A 23,593-nucleotide genomic window follows, 5' to 3' on the forward strand; every position below is an offset into this window, starting at 1 on the left:
GTACCAAGGACTCACAGCAGAGCTATTAAATTGAGAATCTCTAGAGATGGGGCCCAGGTACCGGTACTTTTTAAAAAGCTCTCCACTTCTATATACACTTACTTTTAAAGATATACCAGAATTTAGAAACTGGTGGATGGGTCAGGTTCTCTAGAGCAACTTGTTTTAACTCTTGTATATAATTTTCCACAACCAGAATTCCATTCCTTCATTACCTTCTCACTTTTTTTCTTTCTTTTCTGCTGTCTCCTTCAGCTTCTCTTCTACTGCGCCTGGTATTTTTACAGCCTTCTTATGAAAATGAGTGTTCATGCACAGATGGACACGCAATAAGTATTAGACAAAAATAATAACAATAATAGCAATAGTTACATATGCCTGCTCTTCCCAGGTTAACTGGGCAGATATATGCAGGCTGTAGCGTTTTGTAGGACTCTCCAACAGGTGGATGCACCCGTGCAGCATTGACAGCCGCAGCGTTCTCTGTTGGCCAAGGAAGTGAAAACACGAGGCGGCAGCTACAAGGGGAGGAACGAAGTGACCAGGAGGCCGCCTGCATTAGATTTTCTGAATCATTAATGTCAACGGGACTTTTTTTTTTTTCCGGGAGACAAAATCCACAAACCCCAAGAAACTGCTCTGCGTCGCCAAAAGCTGCATCGCGGCAGGCTGCCAACAGGACTCCCCGAGCACGCTGCAGGGGCATCTCCAGCGAGGTCCCCGCGGGCTAACCCCCGCTGCGCGGCAGCCCTACCCCCCCGCCCCCCCCCCGGCCCCCCCCGGCCCCCACCTGCGCGCGCCGCTCTGCCCCGCCCCGGGCTCCTGCAGGGACGCCGGGAGCCGCGCTCGCCGCCCTCCAGCCGCAGTGCGCGGCCTTGGCCTTGACCGTGCGTGCGCGAGAGCGGGGAGGGGCGGGGCGAAGCCGGAGGGGGCGGGGCCTGCGCTCGCAGTCTGCCAGCCCATTGGCTCTCTCCGCGTAGTCTCCGCCCCCAGGCGTTCGAGACGGCGGGGCGGGCCACGTCAGGCAGCCGGCGCGGGGCTGAGCTTGGGGCAGAAGGGAGGTAAGCTGTGCGGGCGGCGCGCTGCGTGCGGCGTGCTCCGTGCTCCGTGCTCCGTGCTCCGTGCGGCTGGCCCCTGCTCCGGGGCCGCGGGATCGCACCCGCTCGTGGCCTGTCTCAGCTCGGCGTGGAGGGCGGCTTAGGCCCTGCGGGCCTGGGGCTGCGTGGGAGATGGGGCAGGGGAGCGTGTGGCGGCAGGGCCGCGCCGGGGCGTGGGTGGCCTGGGAGGGGACCGGCCTTGCCGTCCGCCCTCGTCCCGTCCTGGGTGGGCCCTGAACTCGCGGAGGACCGGGCCTTGTGCGTAGGAGAGCTGCGCGACGGCTGGGCGGGGCCGGCCCTGGTGCCTGCGACGGGGCTCAGCAGGATCTCCACTCGCAAACAGATCGGCGCGAGCCTTGCTTACTTACCTGCAGCAGGTTGCGGTGGCTCCACTCTCCCCTGACCGGTTCCCTAGTTAAAGGCAGTGCCTGCCGGCGATGCCGGGCCGCGTCCTCTGGCTGGGGGGACGCTCTGATTATTATCAGTGACTCACTCAGATCCTGTCCACTTTCATGCAAAGGCTTATGGGTGAGCAGGGCCTGTTTTCAGACTTACCGGTTCTCTGGCTCTGTCCTCCTTTGCGGGAATTACCTGAAAAAATAGTTCATAAATATATACATGAAATACCTGCAACAGCTATGCGGAGATTTGCAGAGACTTGGCTGTTGTGCTGCACATAGGGGCTGTGTGTTGCACCGTGAGTTTTAATTTCCGCTATGGCATCATGATCCTTCAGGTTAGCTCCTGAAATTGGAGCTTCTAAAATCGATCAAGTCATCGTATCAAGTATCATACAATCATTCATTCATCCATTCAACAAACTTTTTTTTTTTTTTTTTATAATTCCTTGATGATCAGGGTCTTATGAGTAAAATGGGCATTCCCTGCCTTTTCTCTCATTTGAGTTGCCAGTTTTATTGTCTAGATTTGAGTTGTAATTTTTTGTTGTTGTTGTTTGATGTTTCAATTTCATGTTCCAGATTTAGGTGTAGAAGCTCATGAATCTATATCCTAGGATAGAGCTCCTCTGAGACTTCATTTTTTTTTCTTACTTTCACCTCCAGTAAACCTCAGACCATGGTGGCCCGAGGTGCTGTAATCCTGCTAGCTAGATGTATTTTGAAAGACCCGAGGTCTCGGGTGCCAGTCTGTAAAGTGAGGCAATGGGATTAGAAGTATTCTGTAATTTTTAGATGTTCAAGGAGAGGAGGGGCAATTGGCATGTTTACTGAACTTTGTTAACGGTTGGGAAGTGACCGTTTTAAAAACACAATGTATATTACGATTATATGCTTTAATCTTTCTGAATCTGTCCACATTGAATTTTTGACTAGCAAGCAAGTGCTTATTTACAATTTTGATTCACATTCAAGTCCTGCATACAAAGCACTATGACTCATCTAAATTCGGAAATGTAATAATCAGTAGCTTTTTAATGCTATGTTTAAAGGTATGATATAAAAAGAATTGGGGGTACTTGGGTGGCTCAGCAGGTTAAGTGTCTGACCCTTGATTGGGCTCAGGTCATCATGCTCTGCGGGGAGTCCTCTTGAGGTTCTCTTCCCCTCCCTCTGCCCCTCCCCCATGTGTGCTCGTTCTCTTTCATTCTTTCTCTGAAATAAGTAAATCTTTAAAAAATTGTATACATATGCAATTTTCAAAGTATTTGTTGCAGTGGTAGATTAGTGGTAGCTAAAACCCTCTGCCTTGGTTAACTTGCTTTGGTTAAATGTTAGGTAGTTACTGTCACTCTGGCTAATATATATCATATGATGACTATGTTAGCATTCATTCATTCATTCATTCATTCATTTGACAGAGAGAGCACAGGAGGGGGGAGTGGCAGGCAGAGGGAGAAGGAGAAGCAGGGTCCCAAAGGAGCAGGGAGCCTGATGTGGGACTTGATCTCAGGACCCTGGGATCATGACCTGAGCCTAAGGCAGATACTTAACCGACTGAGCCACCAGGTGCTGTTAGCATTTGTTTTATCAAGCTAAAATTTACTGAATTTCAATTGATTGCTGCTTCCAGTTGAGAATTGATAACCATAAATAGTTTGAGAATAAAAATGCCCACAGAATATAACAATAGCTTTAAAATATTTTTTTTTATTTATATGTATGAAAGAGAGGTGAGCAGGTGCAGAGGGAGGGGCAATGGAGAGGGATAAGCAGACTCCCCGATGAGCCAGGGCTGGATCCCAGCACCCTGAGATCAGGACCTGAGCTGAAGCTGGGTGCTTAATCAATTGAGCCACTCAGGTGCCCCACAGCCACAATTTTTCATTTGCTGATTGGTTGATGGGACTTACAAGTAAATTGTTTGCCCTTCCTGCAAGTATACAATGATTTCTAAAATAGTTCTGAGGCATAATATTCATAGGCTTGTGATACTTTTTGGAAGTTGCCCACAAACCATTAAGTGCATTAAATTGTTACTATTAGGGATTTGGAAAGTTTAAGGAAATATGACTTTTCAGTTTTGCTTTTGCTACACCTTTCCAATTCTGGAAATGGATCAGATCAAGATGGAAGACTGAGGAAAAATGCAAGAACTGAGGGGAAAAAATCCAAGAGGAAGCTTTCCTAGTTTTAAGTTTGAGGAGAAAAAACACAATGAAAAATACAATTATAACTGTATTTAGAAGGAAAGTAAGGAAATAATAGTGTCAAGATTATTGGTAGGGTAGGCCTATAGTACAACTTGATTTTTAAAGTAGAAGTGTAATTGGCATACAGTATCTTTATTAGTCTTAGGTGTATATCATAGTGATTTGATATTTTTATATATTATGAAATCCCTGGAAGTCTAATTACCATGCAAAGTTCTTACAGTATTATTGACTATATTTCCTATGTTGTACATTATATCCCCATGACATAATGATTTTATTTTATTTATTTTTTATTTTTTTTGACTAGTGATTTTATAACTGGAAGTTTTTGTACCTCTTAATCCCTTTTACCTGTTTTGTGAGCCTCCCAAATACTCCCCTCTCTGGTAACCAACAGTTTGTTTTCTGTATCTATGACTTTGCTTCTGTTTTGTTTGTCTTGTTTTATGGATTCCACACATACGTGAAATCATGTCTTTCTCTGACTTATTTCACTTAGCATCATATCCTCTAGTTCTATCCATGCTCTTCCAAAGGACAAGATTTCATTCATTTTTTTTTTTTTATGGCTGAGTAATATTCGTGTGTGTGTTTGTGTGTGTGTGTAAATAAAATGTGCTACATCCTCTTTACCCATTCATCTATCAATGGGCATCTATCTGTTAATGGTTAACTAAAAAAGAAACGGTGATAACTTAAACTTTGATCACATTACATGTGGGTGATACTTTTTTTTTTAAGGAGATGTGAAATACATATATTATGTGTATATATATTATATATATATTTTAAGTTTTACTTAAGTAATCCCTATGCACAACATGGGGCTTGAACTCAACATGACCCTGAGATCAAGAGTCGCATGCTTCTCTGACTGAATAGGCCAGGCACTGCTATATTGTGTATTTTTTAAAAAAGTGCTACAGAGGGGTGCCTAGATGGCTCAGTCTGTTAAGTGTCTGCCTTTGACTCAGGTCATGATCCTGGAGTCCCAGGATTGAGTCCTGTGTCCAGTTCTGTGCTCAGCGCGAGCCTGCTTCTCTCTCTCCCCACTCATGCTCTCTCATGCTTTTTCTTTCTCTCAAACAAATAAATATATTTTTTAAAGTGATTTTTAAAAAAGATTTTATTTATTTATCCATGAGAGAGAGAGAGAGGCAAAGACATAAGTAGAGGGAGAAGCAGGCTCCATGCAGGGAGTCTGATGTGGGATCGATCGGGGGGGATTCTGGAGTCACGCCCCGACCCGAAGGCCTGCGTTCAACCACTGAGCCACCCGGGTGTCCCAATAAACAACAAACAAACAAATATTTTAAAAAAATTTAAAAAGTGCTACAGGTATAGAGATGAGTATAATAAAATATGGTATAGTTATGTAAATATAACATAAGTCTGTGATTCATAATTGATAAATTGGATTGAGGTAGTGTATAGTATCTCTATATGATAGGAAACAAGATTTGCTAAGCTTATGGGACAGAGGATGTTTATCAGTTTTTCTCCCATTTAAATTATTTGAAACCAGGGATCCCTGGGTGGCGCAGCGGTTTGGCGCCTGCCTTTGGCCCAGGGCGCGATCCTGGAGACCCGGGATCAAATCCCACGTCAGGCTCCCGGTGCATGGAGCCTGCTTCTCCCTCTGCCTGTGTGTCTCTGCCTCTCTCTCTCTCTCCGTGTGACTATCATGAATAAATAAATTTAAAAAAAAAGAAAAGAAAATAAATTATTTGAAACCAGCTTTCAAGCAATGTGGAAGTTCTCATCAATTTTGAAATAATAATGAATATTATTTTTATAACTTGAGTCCCCCAAGTACTTCTAACCTCATAACTTCTTACTCTATTTCAAATCACATTGGAAGTAATAACATTGCATTTATGATTTTGAAATTTTGCTAAATTTATATTGGCTTTTGTTCAGTTAGTCTGATTAGTTTTTATATTTTTGAGATGTTCACAAGCTTTGCTATTAAATACTGTACAGTTTTCCATTGTTCATGATGGAAAAACATTTCTTTAGGCCAAAGGAATTTGAAAACAAGCTGCGTAGATAGTCAGCTATTATTATTATTTATTTAGAGATTAACGTTTTCATTTGCCTGGGGACTACGAAGCAGTCCACCCACGCTTCTAAACTGAAGACTTCAGTTCTTTTCAGTGCATTAGACTATATCTTTTAATCTTTTTTTTTTTTTAATTTTTAAAATTTATTTATGATAGTCACAGAGAGAGAGAGAGAGGCAGAGACACAGGCAGAGGGAGAAGCAGGCTCCATGCACCGGGAGCCTGATGTGGGATTCGATCCCGGGTCTCCAGGATCGCGCCCTGGGCCAAAGGCAGGCGCCAAACCGCTGCGCCACCCAGGGATCCCTTTAATCTTTTTTTGGTTAAAAAAATGACTGCTTTCTAATTTGGCTGATAAGCATGTTGAACAAATGTTATTATTATTGTGAATGCTGTAACTATAGTTCTCTCTTCTCTTTAAAAACCGTTTCCTTTGGCCTAGCTGCTTTCAGAATTTATTGTAAGTTTTCCTCTCTTTAACAATCATCAAATAGGTTGGTTTATTTAATCAAACCTTCAGGTTTTAGTATATGATATTAGGACTCATGGAGTGGAAGAAACTTCGTATTAAGGTTTTGAATTGTTGAAACACTTTGAATTGTTGAAACAAGTTAATGGAATTTTTAGAGTTATAGATATTAAAGATACTGTATTTTTTTAAAACAATTTATTTATTTATCTATTCATGAGAGACACAGAGGGAAGGCAGAGGAAGATGCAGGCTCCCCTTGGGGAGCCTTGTGGGACTTCATCCCAGGACCCCGAGGATCAAGGCAGAAGGCAGACTCTCAACCACTGAGCCACTCAGGCATCCCTAAAGATATTGTATTTATTTTTTTCATTTGACAAAGAGTATCTGCTCTGGTCCCAAGTCCCTAACCTACCTTCAAGGAGCTTATAGTATTGCATGGAAGTCATAGAGCAGGCCAAAATATAAAGAGATAAATATTATAGTCAGACACATGCATAGAGCCCTGTGGGGGACAGGAAAACTGTATGTGTATGAGACTTCAGGGGAGTCAGAGAAGGCTTTTGGAAGAATGTTTGCTTTAACTGAATTTTGAAAGCAAGTAGAAATTAATTGGTGAGGATGGAGGATAAGGCATTCTAGGCGCAAGAAGGAAGTGAGGCCAAACTGACAGAAACAAAATGGATTCTTAATGTATTAAGGGGAAGACAGAGAGATGAAGTTTAATATGTAAACAAGGGGCCCATAATGATAGGCCCTCTTTCCTACTGTGTTAAAGATTTTTAACTTTATCTTCAAGGCTGTGGTAATCCATTGGTAAGAGATTTTAAGTTGAAGAAAGTTAAGTCAGTTTCATGTGGCAAGGTGATGGATGAATTGTAGTGCAGCAAGGCCCATTTGCTTTTTTTTTTTTTTAAGCTTTTATATATTTACTTGAGAGAGAGCGGGAGAGAGCAAGCACAGAGGCAGAGGGAGAAGCAGGCTCCCCAGTGAGCAGAGAGCCCCATGTAGGGCTCCATCCCAGGATCTTGAGATCATGACCTGAGCTGAAGGTAGACACTTAACCAACTGAGCCACCCAAGTGTCCCAGTAAGGCCCATTTGTGAAAGCATAATATGGTAGAGCTCCAGATTAGCAGGGGTGTTTGAGAGACTAGGATGGATCCAAAGTATGTGAAGATGATGAAATTGGGTGTCCAGTTTGATATGGGGATAAAGAAAAGGTGGAGTCAAGATGCCTCCTAGCTTTATGACTTCCCAAGGTGAGAACCCCCTGAGGATTATCAGGTGACTAAGATGAGTCTTGGATATGCCTCTGGGTCACACAGTTGGTGCTGTTCTGTGGGCAGTTGGCTCCATTGGTCTGGGGAATGAGGAAAGGATTTTATACAATATAGAGGTGAGGATGTTATCAACATGTAGGTAATAGTAGAAACAGTGTAAATGGTTGTAGATACCTAAGAGAGTTTGTTGAGTAAGAAAGAATAAAACAGAAGAGAAGCTCTCGGAAGCACCATCATAAGGAAGATGTACAATGAAAAACAATGAGAGGGAACAGCCTAATGGACATTGGAGCTCTAGAAGAAAAGGAGAAAGAAAATTTCAGAGAATGAATGGTCAATTGTCAAACACTGGAGACATTGAAGAGAGAACTCACTAGAAATTTTAGAGAAGGTCTATAAGATAGACAAGAGTCATTAGTTTAGGAGCACCTGGGTGGCTGAGTTGGTTGTGTCCAACTTTTGATTTCTGCTCAGGTCATGATCTCAGGGTCCTGGAATAGAGTCCCTATTGGGCTCTGAGCTCAGCAGGGAGTCTGCTTGAGGATTCTCTTGCTCTCCCTCTGCCCCTCCCCTCTCCATGCACTCTCATATAAATAAATCTTTTAAAAATAAGAATTATTAATTTGTAATGTTTTTAGTTCATGGAATTGTGTGACTTTCTGTAACAAAAATCAGTAAATCCAGAGATTTTGAATAGTTGGAATGATCTAGTACTTGGACTTTGTTTTGTGCATGATAGGAATGCGTTGGAGCTCAAAGTATTAGCAAGACGATGGTTGAAGTGATGGAATGTGAGATTTAGATGGCATGGAGGTGGTGAACCAAGCAGGAGGTTGCTGAATGATTGAAAGAGAATAGTTGGAAGAGCATGTGACTCTTGATCTCAGGATCATGAGTTCAAGCCCCACGTTGGATGTAGAGATTACTAAAAAATAAATAAACTTGAAAAAATAACTGGTTCAAGGGATTAGACGTTGGGTTGAGGTAAGTATACAAGTGTATGTAGGTATAAGGGAGATAGCTGATAGAAGTATTCTGGACTCAGAGAAGAATATTGGAGTTGACAATTTTAAGATGCTAATAGAATGTAGGGTTTGGCCATGGATGTATATGGCTAAAATGGAGTGATGAGATATTCAAGAGCAATGAGACTGATGTGTTGAATGAATCACTCACCTTAGACATGGACCCCAGAAAACCGTGGCACTCAGAATGGAAAAGTAGACTGTGGCTGAAGTTTTCGATGCCTGTAGAAGTGATGAGTATATATGAGGTGAAGATACTTGCATGACATGCCCTCAGAGCTATGGGGGTAAATGGTAAGGAAATGTTCTTCTGGGCCTTGGAGCTTAGAATGATGATTGGCTTTTACTGAAGTTGCCACCAAAGGAGAGTATAGGTTTTGTTAGGCCTAAGAAGTAGAGGGAACACCTAATGAAGATGCTGAGCATCTAATAAGAAAGTTAGTTGACCATGGTATCAAAGTCCAGAAGGAGAGGACAGGCTAGTGTTTACTGAAGAGGAAGGCAGATTAGGAAGAGATTAGACTTGGGTGTGAGTAGGGCTGAAGTGTACAGCCAGCTTTGCAGTTACAGATAGAAGTTTGCATGTCAGGTTTGGATGAGGCTTCTTGTCAGCTTTAATCTATCAAATCATCCTAGTTTCTGTTTATAGTAGGACAGCAGCTAGAGTATTCTTTCTAAATTTAAGAATAACCTATGTCTCCAGTGAATATTTGTTATTTGTCAGAGAAGGAGAGGCAATGGCCTTTTTGATTTTTATACTTATTTTTGAACTTTGGACTTCCAAAAAGTCCAAAAGACTTTTCATCACATGTGCCAGCTCTCATCTCTTGTTAGTATGCCTGGAAGGTATGTTGACCATTTTTAGGTTAGTTCTGGGCTGAGAGGTGTGAAAAATGCCTTGATACTGATGACAGTTGCTGTGAATGTGAGAGGTGGGCATACCTGCATTCCCTCTGATTTCCCTCCTGTTATTTTAGGATCTGGGGTCACGTTAAACAGTTTCTACATTTCTAAGGACAGCTCCTCACTTATTCATAAGATCCTATTCCTTTCGCCTACTCAGAGATTCGGCTCCATTAATCTCTCCAGCAAGATTGTATTTTCCCTAATTATTAGATTATTCCCTTCAGTATGTAAACATGTTGTTATTTCTCCTATCTTAGAATAATTACCTATTGATGGGAGTGCCTGGGTGGCTCAGTTGGTTAAGCATCCAAGTCTTGATCTCAGCTCAGGTCTTGGTCTCAGGGTCATTGGTTCAAATCCCACCCAACATGGAGCCCACCAAAAAAAAAAAAAAATTACCTTTCAAAGTTCCTCTCTAGCTCAGAAGGTAGAGCATGTCGTTCTTGATCTCAGGGTTGTGAATTTGAGTCCCATGTTGGGTGCAGAGGTTACTTAAATAAATACAAACTTAAATCTTTAAAAACAATTATCTGTCTTGACCGCATCTTCCCCTCATGCCACCACATAATTTCTTTTTTCACCTTTATAGCAAAACATACACTCATGTGTCCGGTTATTTTCTTATTCTTCCTCAAACCCACTTGAATCCTGCTTCCTTCACCACTCTGACAGAATTTGCTCTCCTCAGAGTGATTAATGACTTTCATTTTGCTAAACCAAAAGGTCTGTTTTTTAATCCTCATCTCTTCCCTGGCCTATCAGCATTCTGCCTCAACTTTATTGAGATATAATTGGCACATAACATTGTGAAAGTTTAAGGTGTGTTGATTTGATAATTGTAATTTGTAAATTATAAAATTACAAATTTGGAGATTGTAATTGTAAATAGCAATTTGATAATTTACATTTGTAAATTGCAAAGTGATGACCACCATTGTATTAACTGCCACCCCCAGCCTGCCATATAGTTACCATTTCCTATCAGCATTTTTTGAAACAGTTGATCACATTCTGCCTCTTGAAATACTTTCTTCCCATAATTATCAAAGATGCCACAATTCCTAGTTTTCTTTTACCTTACTGCTCCTTTCAACTCCCTTTCTGGTTCTCTCTTATCTCTCCGACCTCATTGGAGTGCTGCTCAGTCATTGGACCTCATAGTCTAGAAGTTTGAATGTCAAGTTTGGATGAGGCTTTGTATCATATCAGTCATATCACTCAGCCTTTGTAAATGCTGGTAATACTCTGTTAGCTGCAAAATTTATATTTTTAGCCTGGACTTGTCCCTGAAATCAGACTCCGTGTATCCAGGTACCTACTCAGCATTTCTCTTTGGATGACAGATCTCAACCTCAGTCCCTGATTTCTTTATACTTGTTTCTTCTGTGGTCTTCCCCATCTCAGTCCTTGGACACTCCTTCATTTCCATGACTCGGGACAGTCACCTGGGTGTCATCCTTGACTCTTCTCTTGCTCTCACAATCCACACATGTAAACTATTAGGAAAGTCTGTTGGCTGGACCTTTGGCATATGTCTGTCTAGAATCTGAGTACTTCTCATTACCTGCTGCTCTCAGTCTAGTCCAAGACCCTATTGTCTATGTCCTTGATGTTGTAATAACCTCTATATTGAGTAGCTGTTACAACCCACCTCCAAAATTAAGTGGGGTAAAGCAATAATCATTTTTTAGTCTATGATTCTGGGGTTAGCAATTTGGGTTGGGGTTGGTTTTGGAGCGGGGGGGGGGGTAGTTCTTTTGGTAGTCTTGCCTGGATTCACTCATGTAGCAAATGGGGACTGGTAGGTTTGGAGGCTTCATCTGGGAGGCTTGTCTCTGCTATGTGTGTTCTTGCTCAGCTGTTCCATGATTTTTTTAAAAAAGTAAAAAAAATATTTATTCATGAGAGAGAGAGAGAGGCAGAGACAAAAGGCAGAGGGAGAAGCAGGCTCCCTGTGGGGAGCTTGATGCGGAACTTGATCGCAGGACCTTGGGATCACAACCTGAACCAAAGGCAGACCTCAACCACTAAGCTACCCAGGTGCCCCGCTATTCCATGTCTCTTAACATGGTGATTTAATGGAAGCGAGAAAGCAAGAGGAAGCAGTGTGGCATTGAAACTAAAACTCCACAGCCTCACTTCCCCTGCTGCTGATTAAAGCAGTCAACAAGGAAGCCCAGATTCAAGAAAGTGGAGAAATAGATTACCTGTTTATGAGGGGAGCAGCAAAGTCACTTTGTAAAGAAGTGTGCATACAGGATTTGGGAAGAATTTGGGGCATTTCTTGCAGACTATCATAGTCTTCTAAGTGCCCTATTCTTTCTTTGCCCCCTGAAATATTGTCAGCAGAACAAAGTGATTATTTTTAAAACACACCTTAGATTTCTCCTCTCATCACTCATCCAGAACCCTTTAGTGATTTCCCATTGCCACCCTAAATAAGAGGGAAAGTCTTCGCAGTGGCCTGTGATCTGACCCCTTTGTTGCCTTTCTAACTTCATTTCCAGCTACTCTGCCCTCACTCATTTAACCTGCTCTATTAGCCTCTGCTGTTCCTCCAACCTAAAGGTGACATTCCCACTGTTTTTTTTTTTTAAGATTTTATTAAAAAAAATAAAGATTTTATTTATTTATTCACGAGAGAGGTAGGGAGAGAGAGATAGACTGGCAGAGACACAGGCAGAGGGAGAAGCAGGCTCCCTGCGGGAACCTGATGTGGGACTTGAACCTAGGACCCTGGTATCACGCCCTGAGCCAAAGGCAGATGCTCAACTGCTGAGCCCCAGGTTCCCCTCCCACCATTTTTCTATTGCTGTTCTTTCTGCCTGGAATTCCCTTTTTAGAGACTGTGGACTTCTGCTTCACCTCATTTAAGTCTTAGCTTGTGTGTCACCTCTGTGAGCTCCTCACTGACCATTCTTCTAAAAATTAGATCCTCTTTCTTTCTGTCCCCCTTTCCTGCTTTACTTTTGTATATAGCCCTTATAAAATGCTGTGTCATTTACTATTTTGCTTATTTTTGTTTTCCCTCTACTAGGAATGTAATCCCCTTGTACAGGCAGGGACCTGTTTTTATCTTCAGTGTACAGGGATTTTTTTTTTTTAATAGTACAGCGTTTGACGCAAGGTAGCATCTAATAAATATTTGTCAAACGAAGGGTAGGTTTTTAGTATGGAACTTTTTCAGGTATCTGGCTATCTCTTCCATGTTTTATGGAAGAGCCCTTAGAATAGATTCTGGCTATTACCTGAGGATATTTGTGGCCTCTTCTTACAAGTACTGTTTGTTTATTGATTGATTGATTGATTCACTCATTGATATATTTGTAAATACTTTTGTGATCCTGTTTTTTAGAGCTCAGCTAGCCAAAGTGTTTTTCCATCTCCACGCTCTATTCTTTGGAAGAAGAGTGTCCTGTTTTCAAATCAACTGCACAGAATATCTCCCCTTTAGGTACTTACTAGCAGCTTCTTCACTTTGAGGTGTAAATCATAACATTTTTATTCAAAGCAAAGCTGAAACAGTTAATATGTGAAAGAATAGTCTGAGATAGGGATCCCTGGGTGGCTCAGTGGTTTGGCACCTGCCTTCAGCCCAGGGTGTGATTCCAGGGTCCCAGGATCGAGTCCCACACAGGCTCCCTGCATGGAGCCAGCTTCTCCCTCTGCCTGTGTCTCTGCCTCTCTCTCTCTCTGTCTCTCGTGAATAAATAAATAAAATCTTAAAAAAAAAAAAAAAGGATTAGTCTGAGACAGAAGATTTCCATACCTCTTCTAAACTTTTGGACCTTTTTTTATTGATAACTTCAGGTAAGAAAGAGATTTTTTTTCCAGTCAAAACAGAGTTATGTTAAATTCTAATTTATAGCATAGTCTTAAATCATTCTGACCCATTAAGCAGGAACATAACCTTTGAAATTAGTGATTATGAATGAAAATGATAATCTCTTAAGTGCCTCAGCCTCTAATTTATTATTATTTTTTATTTTTTAAAGACTTCATTTATTCATGAGAGATACAGAGAGAGGCAGAGACATAGGCAGAGGGAGAAGCAGGCTCCTGCTGGGAGCCGGATGTGGGACTTGATCCCAAAGGCAGATGCTCAACCACTTAGCCACCCAGATACCCCTCCAATTTATTTTTGTAATTTGTTTTTGTTGTATATCATCAAGGAAATCTTCAGTCACACAGATTAGCTCTTGCAAGTTGATAATTTTTTTTAAAATCGGTTCACATTGTAATCTTACAATTTCTGGTTTCTTAGTTTTCTTGTGGAAAATATTGAACACACACATAATTAGGTACTATAATAAATGAATTTAAACAAAATTAACATTCTGTTGATCTTGGTTTGTTTCTCTAACATTTTTTCCTTCTTTGGATTTTTCTCCAAAAGTAATTGTTTTTGATTAATATTTTATTTATTTATTTATTTATTTATTTATTTATTTATTTATTTATTTATTTTAAGATTTTATTTATTTATTCATGATAGTTACACAGAGAGAGACAGAGAGGCAGAGACACAGGCAGAGGGAGAAGCAGGCTCCATGCAGGGAGCCCGACGTGGCATTCGATCCCAGGTCTTCAGGATTGCGCCCCGGGCCAAAGGCAGGCGCCAAACCGCTGCGCCACCCAGGGATCCCTGATTAATATTTTAAATCATTTTTAATTAAAATCACTCTTAATAAATGTAGTAATTTAATTTTAATGTTTTATTTTAAACATCATTTCTATGCCATTATCACACTCAACAAAAGCTAAAGTAACACCAATTTCTCAAATCTTCTGATAGTCCTTTTCTATTTCAGATTTTCTTAGCTGTGCCAATAGGGTTTTTATTACAGTTGCTCCCAAATTGTATTTGGTTATTAAGTCTCTTCATTACTTATACTTACAGTCTTTCTAGCCCTTCTTTTTTGTATGTCATTGATTTTTTGGAGAATCAGTTGTCCAATAAAATGTCTCAAATTCCGAGTTTATTGCTCTGTACATGGAGTTTACCTTGTTCTCCATTTCTTGAGCTTTCTATAAATTGGTAGTTAAATATGGAAAGGTGCGTAGATCTATTTTGAATTGTTTTAGGTGAGAAATATTATATATATATATATATATTTATTTATTTATTTATGATAGTCACAGAGAGAGAGAGAGAGAGAGAGAGGCAGAGACATAGGCAGAGGGAGAAGCAGGCTCCATGCACAGGGAGCCTGACGTGGGATTCGATCCCCGGTCTCCAGGATCGTGCCCTGGGCCAAAGGCAGGCGCCAAACCGCTGCGCCACCGGGGCTGCCCTTTCTTTCTTTTTTTAAAAAGATTTTATTTATTTATTCATGAGAGACACAGGGAGAGAGGCAGAGACACAGGCAGAGGGAGAAGCAGGCTCCCCACAGGGAGCCCGATGTTGGACTCGATCCCAAGATCCCAGGATCACACCCTGAGCCCAAGGCAGACACTCAACCACCGAGCCACCCAGGTGCCTCTACTCTTTCTTTATTCTTTGACAGATGCCAAAACATAAGACTGCCCTAAAATTCATCTGTAATTTTCTTGTGTAATGATATAATTTTCTTTTAGGTATCAGGTTGTATGTGCATTTGGAAAATTCAAGGAAAAGAAACTCTTTGTACTGTAATTTAAGCAATGAAACATACCTGGCTTTTATAAATGTTCCGTTAGGCTGGAATGAGTAAGTTCTAGAGGTCTACTGTACAACATAGTGCCTAGAGCTAATACAGTATTGTGCACTTCAAAATTTGTTAATAGCGTAGATCTTGTGAAGTTTTCTTGCCACAGAACAAAAACCAAAGGACACAAGAAAACTCTGGAAGGCATTGCATGTCTGATACCTTGATTGTGCTGATGGTATGGGGGGGTGGGTGTTTAAGTATGTCCAAACTCATCACACGGTACACATTAAACATGTGCATTTCTTTGTATATCTATTACTGTACAATAACTGTTAAGAAATACCTACTTTCTTAACTGAGGCTAACATCCTTGATGAAAATGAGAGTGGAGAAAGTTGAACACACTGGAGGAACACTTAATTTTTTTCAGGGACAGATGGATTAATTTGCTGGCAAACAATTTAGAATCAAAGGTAATTCTGTTAGCTCACTTGTTTGGAACTCTGCAGGACCATTATAGCTTCTAATAACTCAAAGGTGTGACTTTCTCATTAAATAGCTCTTAATAAGCAGTGTAATTGGATCAAGTGAGACTTTTATCTTGGTGTGTGCTGTGGCAAAACTGCCTCTTTAGACGATGATGAAAGACCACGGTTGCAAGTGAATAAATAAGATCACTAATTTTTTTTATTGAGACCTAAAAACTGACCATATGGTTTTATTTGAAGAGAATTAATAATTTTTACTTAGTTTAAAAAGAGTAATGGATGCTCATTGTAGGGGTGGGGGTGGGGGTGTGGAGTTAAAAGTAATAAATATAAGGAGGATTTGTGATAGGTTGTGATCACTATCATCTTATTTCCCAGACAGGAATTTATTAATTTTAATTTTTTAAAAAGATTTTATTTATTTATGTGGGAGATAAATAATTATTATTATAATTATTTATGCACGAGATGGGGACGGGTCAGATGGAGAAGGAGACTCCCTGCTAAGCAGGGCTCCATCCCAGGACCCTTGGACCATGGGCTGAAGGCAGACACTTATCTGACTAAGCCACTCAGGCACCCCAGAAACTTGTTCATCTTTTTGCATATTCATTCACTTCTTTCTCCCTTAATCCTATGTCTTTATATATGTGGTTTATCTTGGTTGTGTTCATGATTATGTGTAATAATTTCTTTTTTAAAAACTCTATTATAAGCATTTGCTTATACTATTAAAACTCTTTGTAAATGTATTTTACATAACTAAGCAGTATTTTATCTGCATATTCCTTAGCTTACCTTTTAGATCAGTCAGTGAATAATTTTACACAAAAGGTGGTTGGTTGCTTTTAAAGCCTTGTGTATTCTTACACTTTTGGAACAGGAAGTGATTAGAGCTCGACGACTATATGCCACCCTCTGGGATGTAGCCAAGAAGTGCCAAACATAAGATTGAATGCTCAGCAAGTAGTAGTACCTTGATTGCCTGCTCCCCTACAGAGTGGGTTAGTTTTAACCTACCTCAGACTTTCAGCTTTACTGTGCTAAGTTCCTAATGGAATTGAGTTTGGTGGGTGGGGTTTGGGGAGGTTCTTGCCATCCTGGGGGCCATGCTGGTTCTACCTTATTTCTGTGGCTTTGAGGACTTTTGCATCAGTTTGGAGGTGAGCCTGGCTGGGTGCAATTTCAGTGTTTGAATTCGGGCTATAGGCAGAAGTAATTCTGGAGGTTGAAATGCAGCTCTTTGAACATTGGCTTTTATTGTTAGCTGCTGGTCTGTAGGGCTTTGCTCCTGTTCATCTCATTGGTCATTTATGTCCAAGGTAGTGTTGCAAAGTTCCACTGAAACTGTACATAGGGCAGCCCCAGTGGCCCAGTGGTGTAGCGCCGCCTTCAGTCCCGGGTGTGATCTTGGAGACCTGGGATCGAGTCCCACGTCTGGCTCCCTGCATGGAGCCTGCTTCTCCCTCTGCCCGTGTCTCTGCCTCTCTCTCTCTCTCCGTGTCTGTCATGAATAAATAAATAAAATCTTTAAAAAAAAATTGTATTGGCTTTAACATTTGTGAAATTAAAAAACTCCCACGAGAAGCGATGTGTTGCTTTTTCCTCCTTCACCTGTTCCTCCTCCTCCTCATCTTCTTTGTTTAAATATAATCTTAAAGTGAACTATCCGAAAGACATACTGTACCCGGTACTGTTAATTGGATATCAGTATTTTATTCCAGGAGCCTCTTCTAATTCTTGCATACCCTGCTTGGTGTCTCTGTGCTAATGTGGAATGATTTACTAACAGGCTTCGCCCAGGACAGTTGTGAAGGCTAACGAGTTTCTGACTATTAAGCACCCTACAAATAAAAACAGTCATGAATGATACTAGCTGTGTAATAGAAAATTAGTAAATGTTACTTCTTTGGGTAATTACATGCTTAAAATGCCTTTTACCCCAGTGGGAAATAGGCAGAGGTGATACTGTGGGTTTCTAAAGGGTTGTAATACATAGCAGATTAAGAGCATAGCTATGATAAATAATAGCTGTCAACTGAAGCATTCATGTAAAACTTATGATGTATTCAAGTAACAAAGACCTATTTTCCATCTCTATTAGATTCAGCTGGAAGCAGTGACAAACCAGTCTTGTGAGCTTTTGCATGTGTTCTTTGACCTTTTTTTTTAAAGAAAATATATCAAAATGAATAACAGTGTAATAAAATCTCACTAATCTGGATTCTGATTTAGGATTTGGGCTTGGTACATCTTTAAACTACCTACACACACACACACACACACACACACACACAAAAAAAAAAACTACCTACACAAAACTTACTTGCTTAGTAAAAAAAAAAGCTGGGAGAAAGAGATGTGTCTAAAAAGAATGAATTATTTTCAAACCCTGAACATGTTGGTAAGTGAATTCAGGTTACTGTGTTAATTTGATAATAAAGTTGTTTACGTATTTATTTTTCTACTCCTGGTTCTTATTAATTTATTTGGGCCTTTGTTTCATGAGCCTTCACCAGTGAGAAAGATACAGATTGTTTTTTCTGTTTCTCAGTTTCTGTTTTGGAAAGTTGATCTGAAAGCAAAAGAAACAGCAGAATTTTGATTCTAACATTTTTTGAGTCTGTTGTGTATTAGCTACTGTGCTAAACACAGCAACTCAGAAAACACTTATTAACTGCTTATTGCACACCAGGCCCCGCAGTAGTGAATAAGATCCATCTGTTTCCCTCGAGAAACTCAGAAGTCCAGGGGAATAACACAGCAGGCTCAGTGAGGAACCCTTCCTGCTTGACATACTTCTTCACTAGCATCTGAGCAGGTACAGCTGCTCTATGGATGGAAGCCAGGCCCTTCATCATGAGAAGATCTACATCTTGAGAACTGATTACTATCCTCTCAGGGCCAGAAGGGACATTAGAAATTGTCTGAGCCTCACTCTGCAGTGTGGTCCTTTTGCACCTTGTGCTCTTAGTCTCTTTGCCTGGAATGTAATGCCAAGTTGTGGTTCCAGCTCTGTTTTCTGAGACAGCTGTGGGAACCGAGAAGGAACGTGCAGTGGCTTCTGTTGGATCTTTTTTGCTTCTGGACATTTCTTCGGGAACATTCCGCCATTATTTCAAACTGTGTTTTTTTTTTTTTTTTTTAAACAAGTGAACTCATCCACGCAGAAATTTCCCTATCTCATGGAGCTGTGTTTCCAACTGTCACATGGTGGGGCTACCTGCCAGCCAAGCATTCATTTGCGGAAGCAGAGCCATCTGTGTCTGTGTGGTAGCGTTTGAGCAGTTGTTTGGGCAAATAATTGCTTTCATCTATTTCAATGAATATTTACTTCGTTTTAAAAAATGGAAATTTTTTTTTTTTAATAAACTGCCTTGTGCTTGTTAAAAAAAGGGAGGGATAGGGAATATAGATATGGAGTGTTGTTATCAGTGGCAAGAAGCATGGACTTCACTAAAGATCCGTGCTGCCATGACAAAAGTAGCCAATCTTTATTCTTTGTTAGATGCCCATTGGACTTAAACTGATTGGTCAGTGGTGAAATGAAAATAAAAAACCAAGAACATATACAATGTGGGAGATGTATTGTGGGGGTTGGTGCCATAGGATGAGGGTAGGTTTAGACAGATTATTTTCGTGTTTTGTGCTTGGCATGGCCCCCCCCTTTTAAAAATATTTTAAAGTAATCTCCATACCCAACATGGGGTTCGAACCAACAAACCCAGTATCAAGAGTGGCAAGCTCCACTGACGGAGCCAGCCTGGTGCCCTGGGGTCATCTCTTTAATATGTAATTTTGTGTATTAGACTTGATTACATGATTTTCCAGATTGCAGTATATACAAAGGTACAGAACTGTCTGCATATGCTGATGAGCTACTTTGGAAACCTGATTTAACACTGTAGATCCATACCCAGCTATTTTTTTTTAAAGAGATGCTTGATTCTTAAAGTGATTCTTTAAAAGAGATGCAGCAAGATGTAATAGAAAAAGCAAGGTGTTGGATTCAGACTAAGAATAATAATAGCTAACATATTAAAAGTGTTTGTTATATGCCTGGTTATGAGTAAAGTGCTTTAATGGATTATCTTAATTTTACAAAAACTCTGTGTCAACTAAATAGAGTAGTGGCTAAGAATGAGCTTTGGAGGCAGATTGCATGGTTCATATTTGTGCTCTGCTTCTTACATAATTAGGCAATTAATTTTGACCTCTCTTTGCCTCACTTGGTTTTTCATATGAAAATGAGGATAATAATAGTACTCATGTCATGTGGTTGTTTTAAATATCGGATGAGAGAAGACCTGTAAGGAGCTTCGACAGTTGCCTGCCTGGCACATGGTAAAACTCAATAAATCCTGTCTATTAATACCACTGTATGACCTCAGGCAAGTTACTTCCTCTCTGAGCTCCTACTTTCTCATGTGGGAAGTGGGAGTTAATAAATACCTACCTCAGAGTTACTATGAAGATCCAATGGGATCAGTTATTTAAAGTGTTGTGCAGAGTGCTTGACACACAGGAACGGTTTCATCCAACTTGACATTCTAAATCCTAGGTCTTGCTTTGGTTATTCAGAGATGCTTGTTAAATGCTGAGGTTACAGGGGTCAAAAGAGAGACCAGGTTCCTGCATGCAAGAGTTTGCCTTTCTCTGGGAGGCAGAGAGGGGCAGCAGAAATAAGTAAATGATGATCATTTGAAATTGTTATAAAGCTGTGAAGGAAAGTAATGGGTCACTGGGGGTAGTCGGTTGGGAGCTACTTGATGCAATGGTATAGGGAAGGCTCAAGGGAAGACATGGAGGACATAAAGAGTCAGCTGTTTGAACAAGAAGGCAAGGATGCTTGAGGCTGAGGGTCCTGAGAGTTCCAGACCTGGAGCTGGAAAGAGCTTGGGGGGTTCATGGAACACATTGGGCTCATTGTGGTTAAAGCTTCCTGACTAAGGGTGAGTTGTAAGACCAAATCATGTAGGACCTTTTGGCCATGCTAAGAAGTTTTTTTTTTTTTTTTAAATATTTAAATTCAATTTGCCAACATATAGTATAACACCCAGTGCTAATCTCATCATGTGTTCTTAATACTCGTCATCCAGTCACTTCATCTCCCCACCAACCTCCCCTTCTGCTGCAACCCTTTATTTGTTTCCAGAGCCAGGAATCTCTCATGGTTTGTCTTCCTCTCTAATTTTTCTCCACTCAGTTTTCCTCCTTTCCCTTATGGTCCATTTCACTATTTCTAAGAAGTTTTTATTTTATTATAAAGTGTAGTGGGAAGCTATTGAAAGGTTTTCAGCAGGTATGTTAAAATTCAGCTATATTTTGAGTGGGAATCTCATATAGTTTCTGACTTTGAGGCTGGCGACTTACATACAAGATCCCACTGGTCTTTGATCAGGGAAAACCTACTTACAACTAAAACTCAAGGGCAGCCCCGGTGGCCCAGTGGTTTAGCGCTGCCTTCGGCCAGGGTCATGATCCTGGAGACCCTGATCGAGTCCCACGTTGGGCTTCTGCATGGAGCCTGCTTCTCCCTCTGCCTGTGTCTCTGCCTCTCTCTCTCTGTGTCTCTATGAATAATTAAATTAAAAAAATTTAAAAAAAATAAAAAAAATAACTAAAACTCAAGTTTTCTTCCATCATTCACCTCCCTTGACCATCCCACATGGTATCAAGGGAGGGAGGGGACATATTTTTAGAGTATCTACTATGTCAAGATCCTCTTGGCTTTCAGGCACACTCATAATGTTACTCTAACCACTTGTGAGGCAGGTGTCCCTATATTTAACCAAAAACGAAACAGGCTCTGAGGTAGTAAGTGATTATCATAGATTTTAATGGTTGGTGCTGCCAGGATTTGTCTAGGCTTTGTTCTTTGTTCCCTTTGCACTGACCCTGAGCCCCATGTACTTCGGTCTCTATGTCAGGTTGCTCTGTCATGATGATGATAGAAGTGTACAAGACTGTAAGCATAATTGGATTAATGACGTTTGTTCATCTTCATGATGGACAGTCTTAGGGTTTGCAAAAAACATGATATTGCTTCACACTGCACTGTTTTATTTCCGAATGATTCCAGCAGTGTGATCTTGTTTTTGTGATTGTATTCATCCATTCAGGACTGGAATATAGTCTCCATGCCCATCTTGGGCTACCATTGACTTAGTTAATAGCTGCAAAATTTACTATCTTCCTGTAAAAAATTCCTTTGCTCATTGCTCTTCAGCATAAGTACTAAGAATGCAAGTTAAAATAACTGAACTGTAACTCTTAATAATTTTGTTTTCATGGAAAATAAGAAATGAGGTTGAATGGTCTGTTAGCAGCAATCAAGACAAATGTTGGCATTTAACTTCTAAGCCTATTTATGTGTAATCAAATATAATTCTTTTGAAGAATGAGAGCTTTTATTTTGGTGTAAAATTTCCCAGGAGTCTAAATTGGAAAATTATAATAGTTATGTTTCTCTTTAAAAATGGAAGAAGGTTTTAAGTGGTCTAAAGTTAATTGTATCTATCTAGTTAAATTACATGACCTTGTTTCAATATTATTCTTTCCATAAAGCACTGGTAAAATGGCTAATAACAAAGTAATCTTTTATCATTTCTAAAATTTTCCTAGTTTGTTGATCACTGTATGACACTTGTTAGTGATGAATTTCTATACTTGCAGTAATTTGGTTTCAGAAAGTCATACCTTTTGCTTCTCAAGAACATGTTAGCATCTGAATAAATGTTTTGGTAACTATTCAAAATTATAAAAACACATGTTCTTGTGAAAAACTTAGAAAATAGAAACAAGCAAAAATAAAAATCACCCATAACATGTATTTTCCAGGCTTTTCCATGTCCACATGTACCCAGAAAATCTGGATTTGAATTTCAGCTTACTTTATGATCTACCTAACTTTCCATGCCTCAGTTTTTTTTTTTTTTTAAGATTTTATTTATTTTTTTCATAGAGACACACACACAGAGAGAGGCAGAGACACAGGCAGAGGGAGAAGCAGGCTTCATGCAGGGAGCCAGACGTGGGACTCCATCCCAGGTCTCCAGGATCATGCCCTGGGCTGCAGGCGGCGCTAAACCACTGTGCCACCGGGGCTGCCCCCTCAGTTTCTTTATCTGTAAAATGAGTACCTATCTCATAGAGTTGTTGGAGGGTTAAATGAGTTTATATAGGTAAAGTGCTTATAATTTTGCCTGGCCCCTGGTAAGAACCAATATATGAGATTTTAAAAAACTTAGCAAAACAACAGGGATGGGATGCTTGAGTGGTGCAGTCAGTTGAGTGTCTGACTATTGGTTTCGGTTGGGATCATGGTCTCAGGGTAGTGGAATCAAGTCCCACTTGGGGCTCTGCACTAAGCATGGAATCTGCAGGAGATTCTCTTTCCCTCTTCCTCTGTCCCTCCCATTCATGCTTTCTCTCTCTCTAATAAATATATCTTAAAAACCCCCAAATTTAATTCTCACAGTTCTGGAGGCTGACAGTCTGAGATTACGGTGACAGTATGGTTTGATGAAGACCCTCTTCCTTGGTTCATAGGTAGTGACTTCTCTCTGTGTCTTTAATGGTGGGAGGCCTAAAAAACTTATGGAAATTTTCAAATATACATAAAACTGGAACAGTATTATGAACTTGAATGTACTCCTCTATTATCGACATTTAGACATTCTTGTTTTATCTATCATCCCCCTCCCTCACCCTTTTGAGGGTAAGTGGAATATTTTACAGAGGATCCGTAATGTCATATCATTACTCCCTAAATACTTCAGTTTGTTCCAAGATAATATTTGCTAAGAAGTAAATTATTTTAGAGAACCAGTGCACAAAATTAGAATCATTTTTGAGAGGAGGAAATACAAGTAAAATACCTATAAAATACATTCTGTGATGCTTTAATAAATTCTAGGTAACTGAATAGTAATTGAAGTAAGATTATGAATATGGAGATTTTAGCTATTCAGATTAGACATTTGTTGGTCAATAAGATTTTTTTTTTTTTTGGTTAGT

The 23,593-nt window shown here is 40.4% G+C and overlaps 1 protein-coding gene across 2 annotated transcripts in view; it reads left to right on the forward strand.

The window, feature by feature from the left end:
- Positions 1-992: 992 nt before the first annotated feature.
- FOCAD (focadhesin) overlaps positions 993-23,593 on the forward strand; it is a 312,742-nt gene continuing 290,141 nt past the window's right edge. For both annotated transcript variants that reach the window (XM_072841513.1, XM_072841514.1), the window contains exon 1: positions 993-1,061. The gene's annotated coding sequence lies outside the window, so the exon portion shown is untranslated. The remainder of the gene's footprint in view (positions 1,062-23,593) is intronic.

This window comes from Canis lupus, chromosome 10 (genome assembly GCF_048164855.1).
Source record: "Canis lupus baileyi chromosome 10, mCanLup2.hap1, whole genome shotgun sequence".
NCBI lineage: Eukaryota > Metazoa > Chordata > Mammalia > Carnivora > Canidae > Canis > Canis lupus.